General features: G+C 42.2%; 1 pseudogene; it reads left to right on the top strand.

The window, feature by feature from the left end:
• Nucleotides 1–7106: 7106 nt before the first annotated feature.
• LOC120435151 lies at nt 7107–9251 on the top strand (annotated as a pseudogene).
• Nucleotides 9252–10149: the final 898 nt, after the last annotated feature.

Raw genomic sequence — 10149 nt, 5'->3', positions numbered from 1 at the left:
GCCGTCGGGAAGGAAACAGAAGACATTTCAGAGGCTGCAGCAGATTTCTTTGATTTGGGGCCTTTTTCAGCTTTATTGGCCAGAGCAGTGAAGATAAGTGACAGCAAAGCAGAGGGAGAGAGAAAGGGGCGTGGTCAGAATCAAAGCCAGGCCAGCTGCTCTCCACCTCGTGGCACATGGTCACCTGCTCATCCTAGTGAGCTCCACCAGCAGCCCTTTCACACAGTTTACACTGTCAAACACTGTGTGTGGACCTCAGCTAACAATAGGCTACATTTAAGTCTGGACTACATGCTTTTATATTGAGGCAGATTTTTACCTGTTTTTATTCCATCAGCAGCTCAACATCATGAGCAGCTTTGACATAAAGACATCAAACTCAAGCTGACTTTAAACTGGATCTACTTTTAATACAGGGCTCAAAAACAACTAACATCTTTATTATATATCAGGACAGAAAGTCATTTCATCTCAAATGGAAAACAGCTTTATTTGGAATAATCAGCACTATCAACTGGTTTGGGATCTCCACCAGTTTCATGTCTTTCCAGCTTCTCCAACAAAGTTCCTGTAAAATCAGCATCTTTATTGGTTTGATAGTGATTGATTATTCAGTCCCAATCTGCTGTCATCTAAAGAACAAAATGATGTTTCTATGAGTCAAAAGCTCCAGATGTTGTTCACAAAGAAAACAAAGATTAGGAACTTAAACACAAAGTGTTTGGAGCCAAAATGTTCCCAAGCTGCTCTTTTTGAAATGGCAGAGGTACAGTGGTGTCTAACAGCACACTGTGGAAGGCAAACATGTTCTTGTTGGATGAAACTTCATGAATCCTTTGTAGATTTGAGCTTTTGGAGCCTTCTTTTCTCTTCAGGTGTACAGACGCTGAGGAGGCAGGTGAAGCAGGTGGAGCTGTTGTAATGCTGGCAGAGGGTGTGTCTTAGTAACTCTGTGAGGTAGAACTGGATCCAACATTGTGGATGTGTTGATGTTGGAGCCATTAAGATTCTCTGCACACTGTAGGATTTCCCTCTGATTCACTCTGGGGGCATTTTGGAGTCTGTCAATGAAACTCTTCATATTTGTGTTTGACACCAGTTTATAGAAACAGACAAATGTGTCATGCTTTTGTTCGGCCTCCACAAATATACACATTTGTTCATTGGTTGGACTTTTGGAAGGAGACACATTGAAAACCATGTTAATAAGATCTTGTTGTTTCCTGTGGATCCGACACAGAGAGTGGACTTCAGACAGAAAGCGTGGAAGAGATTTTAGAGGCCGTGTGTGGCAACAGGAAGTTTCTGTATGTTTGCTGATCTTACATGTGGAAAACAACACGTGATGTTTGTGAAGTTCTACAATGATCATTGTTCTGACAGCATTTTGAGTGGGAACAGTTCAAACTGAGAGTAGTGGGAGTTATTTACTGATTGAAACAAGCTGAATGTTTCTGTGCACGATGAAGATCAGCAGCAGCAGCTCAGCTGATCAATGAATTGACATCTATCAGTCATTTCATGAGATGAAGTCATCAGCAGACATTTGTTCTAACTGTGTGATAAATGTCAGAACGTCAGGGCTCTGCTTTAGTCACTACTTGATGATCATTGGCTCATTGTTGAATCCAGTGGCCCAGTCTGACCTCTGACCCTTTGCTGCAGGTCTTCTGTGTTATCTCCACTTTCATGTCTGATCTTCTGCTGTATCGTCCAAAATAAACATCTGAATCATTTCCAACACTTCAGCAGATCTTTAGTTTGGGCAGCACAGTACAAAATAACACATATTGTACTATACTGCCCACTTCCTGATCTTATTGGATCTGTGTGTGAGGTTGGTGAAGGAAACACATGTTTACTGAGTGAATCGCTGCCATTAGGAACTAGTTTTTATATCACAGCCTAGAAATCACACAGGACCATTTCTGCAGGTGAAAAGTCCTAATTGGAGGAAAATAATTGTGTAGTTTGTGCGACTGTTGTTTGTAAATGAAGAATTGTCCCAACTACATGTGCTGCTGACCTTTGACCTTTTCTTTAGGTGCACAGAGGAGTCTGTGGAAACATCCAGAACTGAGGCAGTGCTACAGATGTCTTCAAATAAAGTGGTGTATTATCCATGTTTTCTATGGATCACATCAATATCCTGATCTAACGAGCCCCTTTTTGGATTTTAGAGCCTCTGACTTTTGCTGCGTCTGCGTCTCATTTCAAGCACAAGAGCAAGAAGTGGATGAAGAAATGGGGCGAGTGGGGTCAGTGTGGTGCATGTCAGCTGTGCTCATGCTTTCACAAAGAACATGTGTATTCATTGGCAGCATTAAGCTGCACTTTAGTCTTCATAATAATAAAGTATTGTGACTTTATTATTGTGAATCCTCACAGTCATGTTGCAGCTCTGCTTTGCTTTAAGAAAATGTTCTACCAGGATGTTACTTTCCTAAACGTGTTCTCCAAATGTTCCCAAAGACTTTGTTCTAAGTAGTTCTACATGATGAAACATTCACACTAAGTTTAAGAAGGACACACAAACACCATCTGTCCTTTCATCATGTGTACAAACGTGTTCAGATGTCAAATGTACCGTGAATGGATGCAAATGTGGATCGTTCCAATAAAATGAGACAGTTTTGTAAGTGGATCCCAGTTTGAAGTTCATTGAAACCTATAAGAACATGTTATTCAAACCAACTTTATCCAACAGGAAGAAGCATCAGGGGAACAGGAAACATTCAAACATGTTTACTGTAAGAACTGCACAAAGGAAGGAAACACAATCCTACACACGAGCACTTTAAAATGGACATTTAGCTTTTCAAACATCAGGGAGTGCTGCAATAACAACACTGTGCCCATTCTGATCAGACTGAAAGATTTATAGAGATTTATCCATGTGCTGGAAAAGGATTTGATATCAACATATATGCAGATTAGTAGGAGCATTTTCTTCATATTGATTTAGAGTTCAGTACTAGGAATATGTAGAATTAACATCTGTGTACATGACGAGTGATGAAAACTTTCAAAGGACGTCAGAATTGGTGTCTCTATCTGTGACTGTCCCAGAGGAACCTACCTGAGGGATTATTAAAGATCTGTCTATCTAGAAAGACTTGCATTGATTCACAGTGTACAATTCTTTCTAATCTATTAACATCTTCCTCCAAATCCTGTTTCTGCTGCATCAGAAGGGCTCAAACCTCCTGCTGTTGTCTGCTGGACCATCAATTCTACTTTATGATGATCTTCAAAGATAAAAACGTGAGTTTATTTGTGAACTCTGTGAAATGATGTTTAGTTTGAACCAATCCTGTGTCAGCTGCAGACACATCATTGCCACACATACAAATGGCTGCGTTCCTGTTTAGACCTGCTGGCTGTCAATGGGCTTCATTCCATTTCAGACTGCCGGTGGTCGCTGTGATCTAAACTCAACATGGCTCCTGTGTTAGAAGAGCCTCTGATTTTAAATTTGCACATTGAATAGTTTCTTTGCAACACTATGGAGCTACCAGCCCAGTATATGTAGCCCACAGTAGATGGAGTTATCAAGCTGCACTGACAAACATCAGGACTCATGTGATCCCTACATGTGGACCTTTCACACATGGATCCAAGTGCAGATTCAACTCTGCATTACATTTGACTTCAGCTGTTACACACTTTCATTTTCTAGCTGTGTCACTTCCTGCTTTTTGGATCAGAGAGTTTATCCATGTCCACAAATGTTTGGCTGCATATTTGTATCATCTATATTTTCCAGTCTTCATACAGCCGATATTTCATGTGGACTCCAATCTGCCACCTGCCATCACGTTTTCAGGGTTCATTCAGTGTTGAAATGTAGGACAAACAGCAGCACATGTTCTCTAAATGTTTGCAGTCATTTTAAATGAAGCTGATACTACATGAGACATTTTGCACATTTATTGTCTTTGAACAGAGAATAATAAAGCCATCAAACATATACAGGCTGTGCAAATACAAACTTCTGTGGTGCATTTGATGACCTGCAGAGGAGAACAAGTCGGGCTTTTCAGCCCTAACACAACCTCTTTGTTCTCAATACTACAAAACCTTCAAAGGCTGATATGCAAGTTTGCATGAATCACCAACACAGTTGTGTTTGTTTCTAGTATAGTTATAAATAAGCTGATCAAATATCTGCTGACTGATTAGATCCAGTGTCTATTACAGATGAACTGGATATCACAGCATGTTGTTAATCCATCATATCAAACTAAACAGTGTTGCTGGTGTAAATATCCTCCAATAAAGTCAGATGAGGGCTGCTGTTGCCAGGTAACGATGATGTCACACTGGATCTTCTGCTCTTTAGCATCGTAGCGCTCGGAGTCTGATGTTGGCTCATGTGTTGTCATACACCAACATGACGTTCTACTAGTCAAGGCCTCACCTTAACCCACTGATGCTGATCACACAGACCCACTAATAGAACTGTTTGATCAGGTTTATGCAGCGTCACCATTAATGTCACATTTAATCAGACACATTTACATTACAAGCCCAATACAACCATTATCAACATGTTAAATTACATTATACATCTGCACTGATTTAAAGTATTTTAACCTGATTCATTTTTTCCACCTTAACAGTTCATTCCTCAAATCAAACAAGATATTTGACCCTCAAAAAATGTATCAACAAATAATTTTGCAATAAAATATTTTTCAGCTTTTACAAGTGAAATCAAACAAGTGTATTTACAGTGAAACCAGAGTGAAGCTGCTCATATAGAGTCCAACCCAGGCTAAAAGTAAGTTGAGTAGAGCAGCATCATCAAAGTGTTGGCTCTCTGAACACGGTGCAAGATCGTCATCTGCAGGACAAAACTAGTTTCTCTCCTAGTCAACGTCAAGATGACATCATCTTACAGCAAAACATGCAGATCAGGTGACCTGACTGTCTGAGAGGCGGAGTTAAACTGTGGCAGGTAAGCATGTGGAGGAGGAGCAACAACAACATGACGCTGTAACATCATCATTGCATTATACAGTTTCCTCTCGAACTGGATGCAGCTGTGAACAAGAACAGCTGTGGAACCAGAGTCCTGAGTGTCATCTATGGATGAATGCAGGTCAGTGTGTTGCTGGTGGAGGTGATGAGTCACAGTGTCCATCTCACGTTGGAGTCACAGCTTTTCTTCAGCTGCTCTGCTCTTCAAATGTAAGGCATCGACGGCTCTCCTTTTCAGCTCTGTTGGAATATCACCTTCTTCTGTCTGAGAAATATTCATGAAACAAACCTGACAAAACACAAACAGCAGCAGTGACAGTAAATTGTACTTATAAACTCACTGAAAACCCACATTTGAACTCTACCTACTTGTTCATCAAGGCATGAGTACAAGGGCAAGGAGACGTCACAGACATGTTGAAATTGTGATGTGAAGACGGTGGACTGTGGCCCCTGCAGACTGTTGGACTCTGTTACAATCTTCTTCAGTCTCCTGTTACAGCTATTTATTTATTTATTTCGTTATCATTTATTCATATTTATTTTTCAATGAAGATGACAACCAACTGCGTCTTGAGTCATTGAATTTACACCAAGCACGGGTGACCGAGAGGTTTCACAGGTCTTTCCTCCCTACTGCTGTCAGACTCCACAACATGGTCTCTGCAGAGGACCCCACATGTGCAGACCAACACACACAATCGTAAATCTCATCCTGTCTCCTTGATGTGCAATTACACCAAGTGCAATTTTTCCCCTAAGTAACAAAGTATTTTATTCTACTATTATATTCTGTCATTCTGTTTGTCTATTCTAGTGTTTTTCTCTTTTTTCTCTTAATGTTTTACTGCTCTTGTACTTTCTGCTGTGCCCATCTGACATAGTGCTGCTCATCCAGATCACATCCAGGAAACTTCCAGCTGTGATTGGCTGGTGCAGGCTTGTGATCAGATGCTGCTTTTGATTTTCTTTTGCTTTGTGTCCTCTTGGGATTCTATATCACAGGGCATCACACACTGATCCATCCTCCTTCTCTTCCACCTTCTGGTGGGTCTCTTAGGCTAAAGCAGCTGGACTGATGCTCGTGGACATCCATGGAGAAAGAAGCTGCTTGCTGAGACGGATCCACATCCATCATCTCATTTAAGAAGCTCAGCTAACAGACGTGATGCTGCAAAGTCCTCTTGTCCTTAAATGTGTCCTTGTATGGCTGTTTTTGTGCACAGCCTGGATTCTCAGTTTGTGTCGTTGGATTTTTTCACACCGGCTCACAAATGTAGGATTTTGTTTTCAGGTGGTGCTGAAATGAGTCGTGGGGCTTCAGGATTCAGGATCAGGTCTCAGTGCTGTTAGCTGAACTTTGTCTCAGTGTCTCTCTGCTCAGCGTCATTGTTGATGTTAATGTGCTCGACTCTGTACGTGTGTTCGCTTCAGTCGTTTCAGCTCAGCCAGTCATCCTGTGTTCGTGATAATAAACACCAGCCTTCACCTACCTGTGAGTCCTTTCCTCACCCACACGGCAACCACTGACATGATGGGACCACCTGCTGTGGGAACTGGTCCCAGTCAGGCTTGCAAAGCGGCAGCTCTGCTTGGAAGTGTTTCCAGAAGCTGGAGGCCAACAGGAGCTGATTCAAAGCTGCACAGAGCCCATTTACATGCAGCCTCAGTTATGTTTGTTTTGTTAGCCACATGTCCCCACATCACATGCAGCCAATCATAAAGTCACTCAAAATAGAGCCTCAAGGATTTTACATTTACACCATTTCATTCTTGTGATAGTTAAACTGAGTTATTAGGATAAAATCCTTTTCAAAACAGCCAAATAAACCTGCCATAAAAACAGGCAAGTATCTGACTGTGTCAGCTGAGTTATTAGTTACAACTCACCCAGCTTTTTCATTGGCTGTCCTCTTACATGTGACCTTGGCTACATTTTTGCTGAGTCAGAGTTTTCTATCAGATTTCTCCACCCTGAGGTCAGGGGTCAGCTCTGTCTCCCACTCAGTACAAACCACCAGCATCACTCAGTCTGCAAGCGTCACATTAGTCGACTGGTAGTGACGGTTGTGCCGATGCAGTGGATTTACCACATGTGAACTTACTGCAGTATTTAGACAAAGATGTGCATTCAGATCCAGCTGAGCCTGTCTGTGATCAGCACAACCACCACGAGCAGCCCTCTAACATCACACCTCAGCCTGTGCAATATTCACCTGTTAGTGCTGAGCTGGAGATAAACTGAGCCTGTCAGCCACAGATCACTAAACTGTTGTCCTACAGACAACTCTGCAAACACATCTTTACATCCTGTCACACATCATTTGCACCTCTGGATGAACTTTAGCAAAGGTCACGTATTAAAAACAAAAACAGCTGATTGAAAAGCCTGGCTGAGTGAGAACAGACAGGTTTCAATATGTACACAAGGATCTCCACACAGAGCTACATGAATTCATATGGATTGAAACACACACACAAAACAGTTTTACTGCAATAACAGCTCCATAAGGTAACTCCCATTCCCAGCAACACACCCACTGTGTTTAAGGTGGATGAAGAGTTGTCAATAAGAACAAACAGATGAAGGTGAATGAATGCTCAAACATGTGAGATAAAGGCTGTGTACTTGTGCTGGTAGATGTCTGGGTCTGGGCTGATGTGGTTCTGATGTACAGGTCATCCATAGACAGCCGTGCAGCACCGCGTACCTCATCACTCCTGTTTTTAATCTACAAGGAAACCAAGAAGGCTCACTGCTCTGTGCAAGCAAATATGTTTTTGAAAGGATTTCCTCAAACTACCAGTCTTTACATCTTGTACAAGCACATCAAACATTATCAGGAAATGATGCTTTTTTCTTCTTTGAAAGCTGTGATGCTGCTTGGAGACATAATTACAAAGGTAATGTGTTCAGCAGCAGCAGCTCAGAGCTGGAAGTACAAGTGTGGCAACATGTGGCCAGAGTGGTGACAAAACTGAACACTAACCTCTGTTATGGTGGATAAATAATGCAGCTGCAGTATTAAGGCTCCTCATGGCTGCACAATACATGCATCAGCAAAGGACAAGAATCCCAACTAGGAGTAGAGACGAACCCGAATACGGTATTCGGAAAGGCACAAATAACCTGTTTTTTACGAATACTAATTTCGAACAAATACTTTAAAAAATAAAAATAAAACCGGTGTGGGTCACAATCAGCCAGGGTTTCGGGTGAGCTCATTGTGAGACCTGGCCCCACCCTATCATGTGATTTCCTGAGGTCAGATGGCCCAGGATGTGAGTGGGCGTTAAGGCGTCTGGGAAGGATCTCAGAACTGGATTATAGATGGCAGACAGTTGGTGTCGTAAGCCCCCCCCCTCTGTTCAAAGATGGTCGCTCACAGTGGACGTAAATGGCTTCTTTCACTCCTCTTTCAAACCATCTGTCCTCTCTGTCCAACATGTGAACATTGGCATCCTCGAAAGAGTGACCTTTGACCTTTAGATGCAGATGGACTGCTGAGTCTTGTCCCGTGGAGGCGGCTCTTCTATGTTGTACCATGTGTTTGTGAAGTGGCTGTTAGGTCTCTCCAATGTAGAGGTCTGGGCATTCCTCGCTGTACAGCAAACACCACATTGTTAAGTTTGTGTTTAGGAGTTTTGTCTTTGTTGTTTGAGTCACTGAATCAGGAACTCTGCCTGCTTTTGTTCTCACACTGGGTTTAATGAAAGAAAGTTTCTGTTTGTCCATTAAAGTTGTTTGTTGTGATCTTTTAAAGGATCCTGTGATGATCCAGATCCTGGCTTGTCTCAGGAGTCTCTCAGTGACCTGAGCAGCAGCTACAGCTCTGCTGGCCTCTGTGTTCACCCTGCAGGAGACGTGGAGACCCGCGTTCACCTTCTGCAGCACTTAGACACAGTTGCAGTGAGGGAAGGTGAGTCATCCTTTAGCAGGACATCATTCAGGCTTTATTAGCATCACTGTGACTGTTATTGTGTTTGTAGGAGGTTTCCTCTGCTGGTCTCAGACAGCAGCAGAAACATCAGCCTCCCTGTCAGTGGAGATCAGTTCTTATGTGCTGTTGGCCAAACTCAGCGCCTCCCCGACTGCTGAGGATCTGGGATGTGCCTCTGGTATTATCAGGTGGCTGACTGGGCAGCAGAACTATTACGGAGGCTTCTCCTCCACTCAGGTACGACACCACCTGAACAGCATGAAGCTCATCTTTGAGTTCATCTACAGTCTTGGACCAAATCAGAAGAAATAATCCTGAAGCTTTCATGTTGTTGCTTTTCTCTCAGATATGCAGACTTGTTTTAGCAGGCAGGGATGTTTTTATTCTTTATTTACAAGATGAAATTGACTTTGGTCTAAAATGTGTTGTTTTAACAGAACAGCCTTCTGTGCACCAACTACACGTAACAGCCTGTAAATAACAGCTCAGCTGCAGTCTGTAAGTTTCTACCTGTGATTTCTCTACTTTGTTTCTCTGAGATCATCTCTGTTAAACATATTTAACCTGTTTAACCTTTATTTAACCAGGAAGTGAAGGTTAGAAACTCTTTGTGAGAGTGTTGAAGTGACACAGGCAGTTTGAACTTCATGTCAACATGAATCCATCCTGTAGGACACAGTGGAGGCTCTTCAGGCTCTCTGCTCCACCCTGGTGTTCAGTCCTGAAGGTTGGAGCACAGGGACAGTTCAGGCTCCAGCAGTCAGCTGACATTTGATCAGGACAACAAACTTCTCTACCAGGAGGAGGCGCTGCAGGACGTGTCAGGAAAATCCAGGCTGGAGGTGAAGCTGCATGTGCTTCAGTGCAGCTCAGTGACAGCATCATGTGACCAGGTCCTGGTTGGTGTCAAACAGGCTTTCTTTGTTTCTTTGTACTTATAAAACGCTAAAGAAGCATTTTCACATGTAATCAATGTGTTTTCATAGACAACATTAGAGCTGGCAGTAAGAACTGCACACAGTACAATTCTGTTTGACACTAAATTAAAAATCAATAAAGTCACTTTGTGTCTACGTGAGAATCAGAGAAACTTTCTTCATCCCAGAGGGAAACTGTCGGAGCAGCAAACACACAACAAACATCAAGCACTGATAGAAAATGAGAAACACAGATATTGATGATAAATATTAAGATAAAGAGATAAATATAGATATATAAATATAAA

This window comes from Oreochromis aureus, linkage group 3 (genome assembly GCF_013358895.1).
Source record: "Oreochromis aureus strain Israel breed Guangdong linkage group 3, ZZ_aureus, whole genome shotgun sequence".
Taxonomy (NCBI): Eukaryota; Metazoa; Chordata; class Actinopteri; order Cichliformes; family Cichlidae; genus Oreochromis; species Oreochromis aureus.
This window is presented reverse-complemented; position numbering and strand designations above follow the sequence as displayed.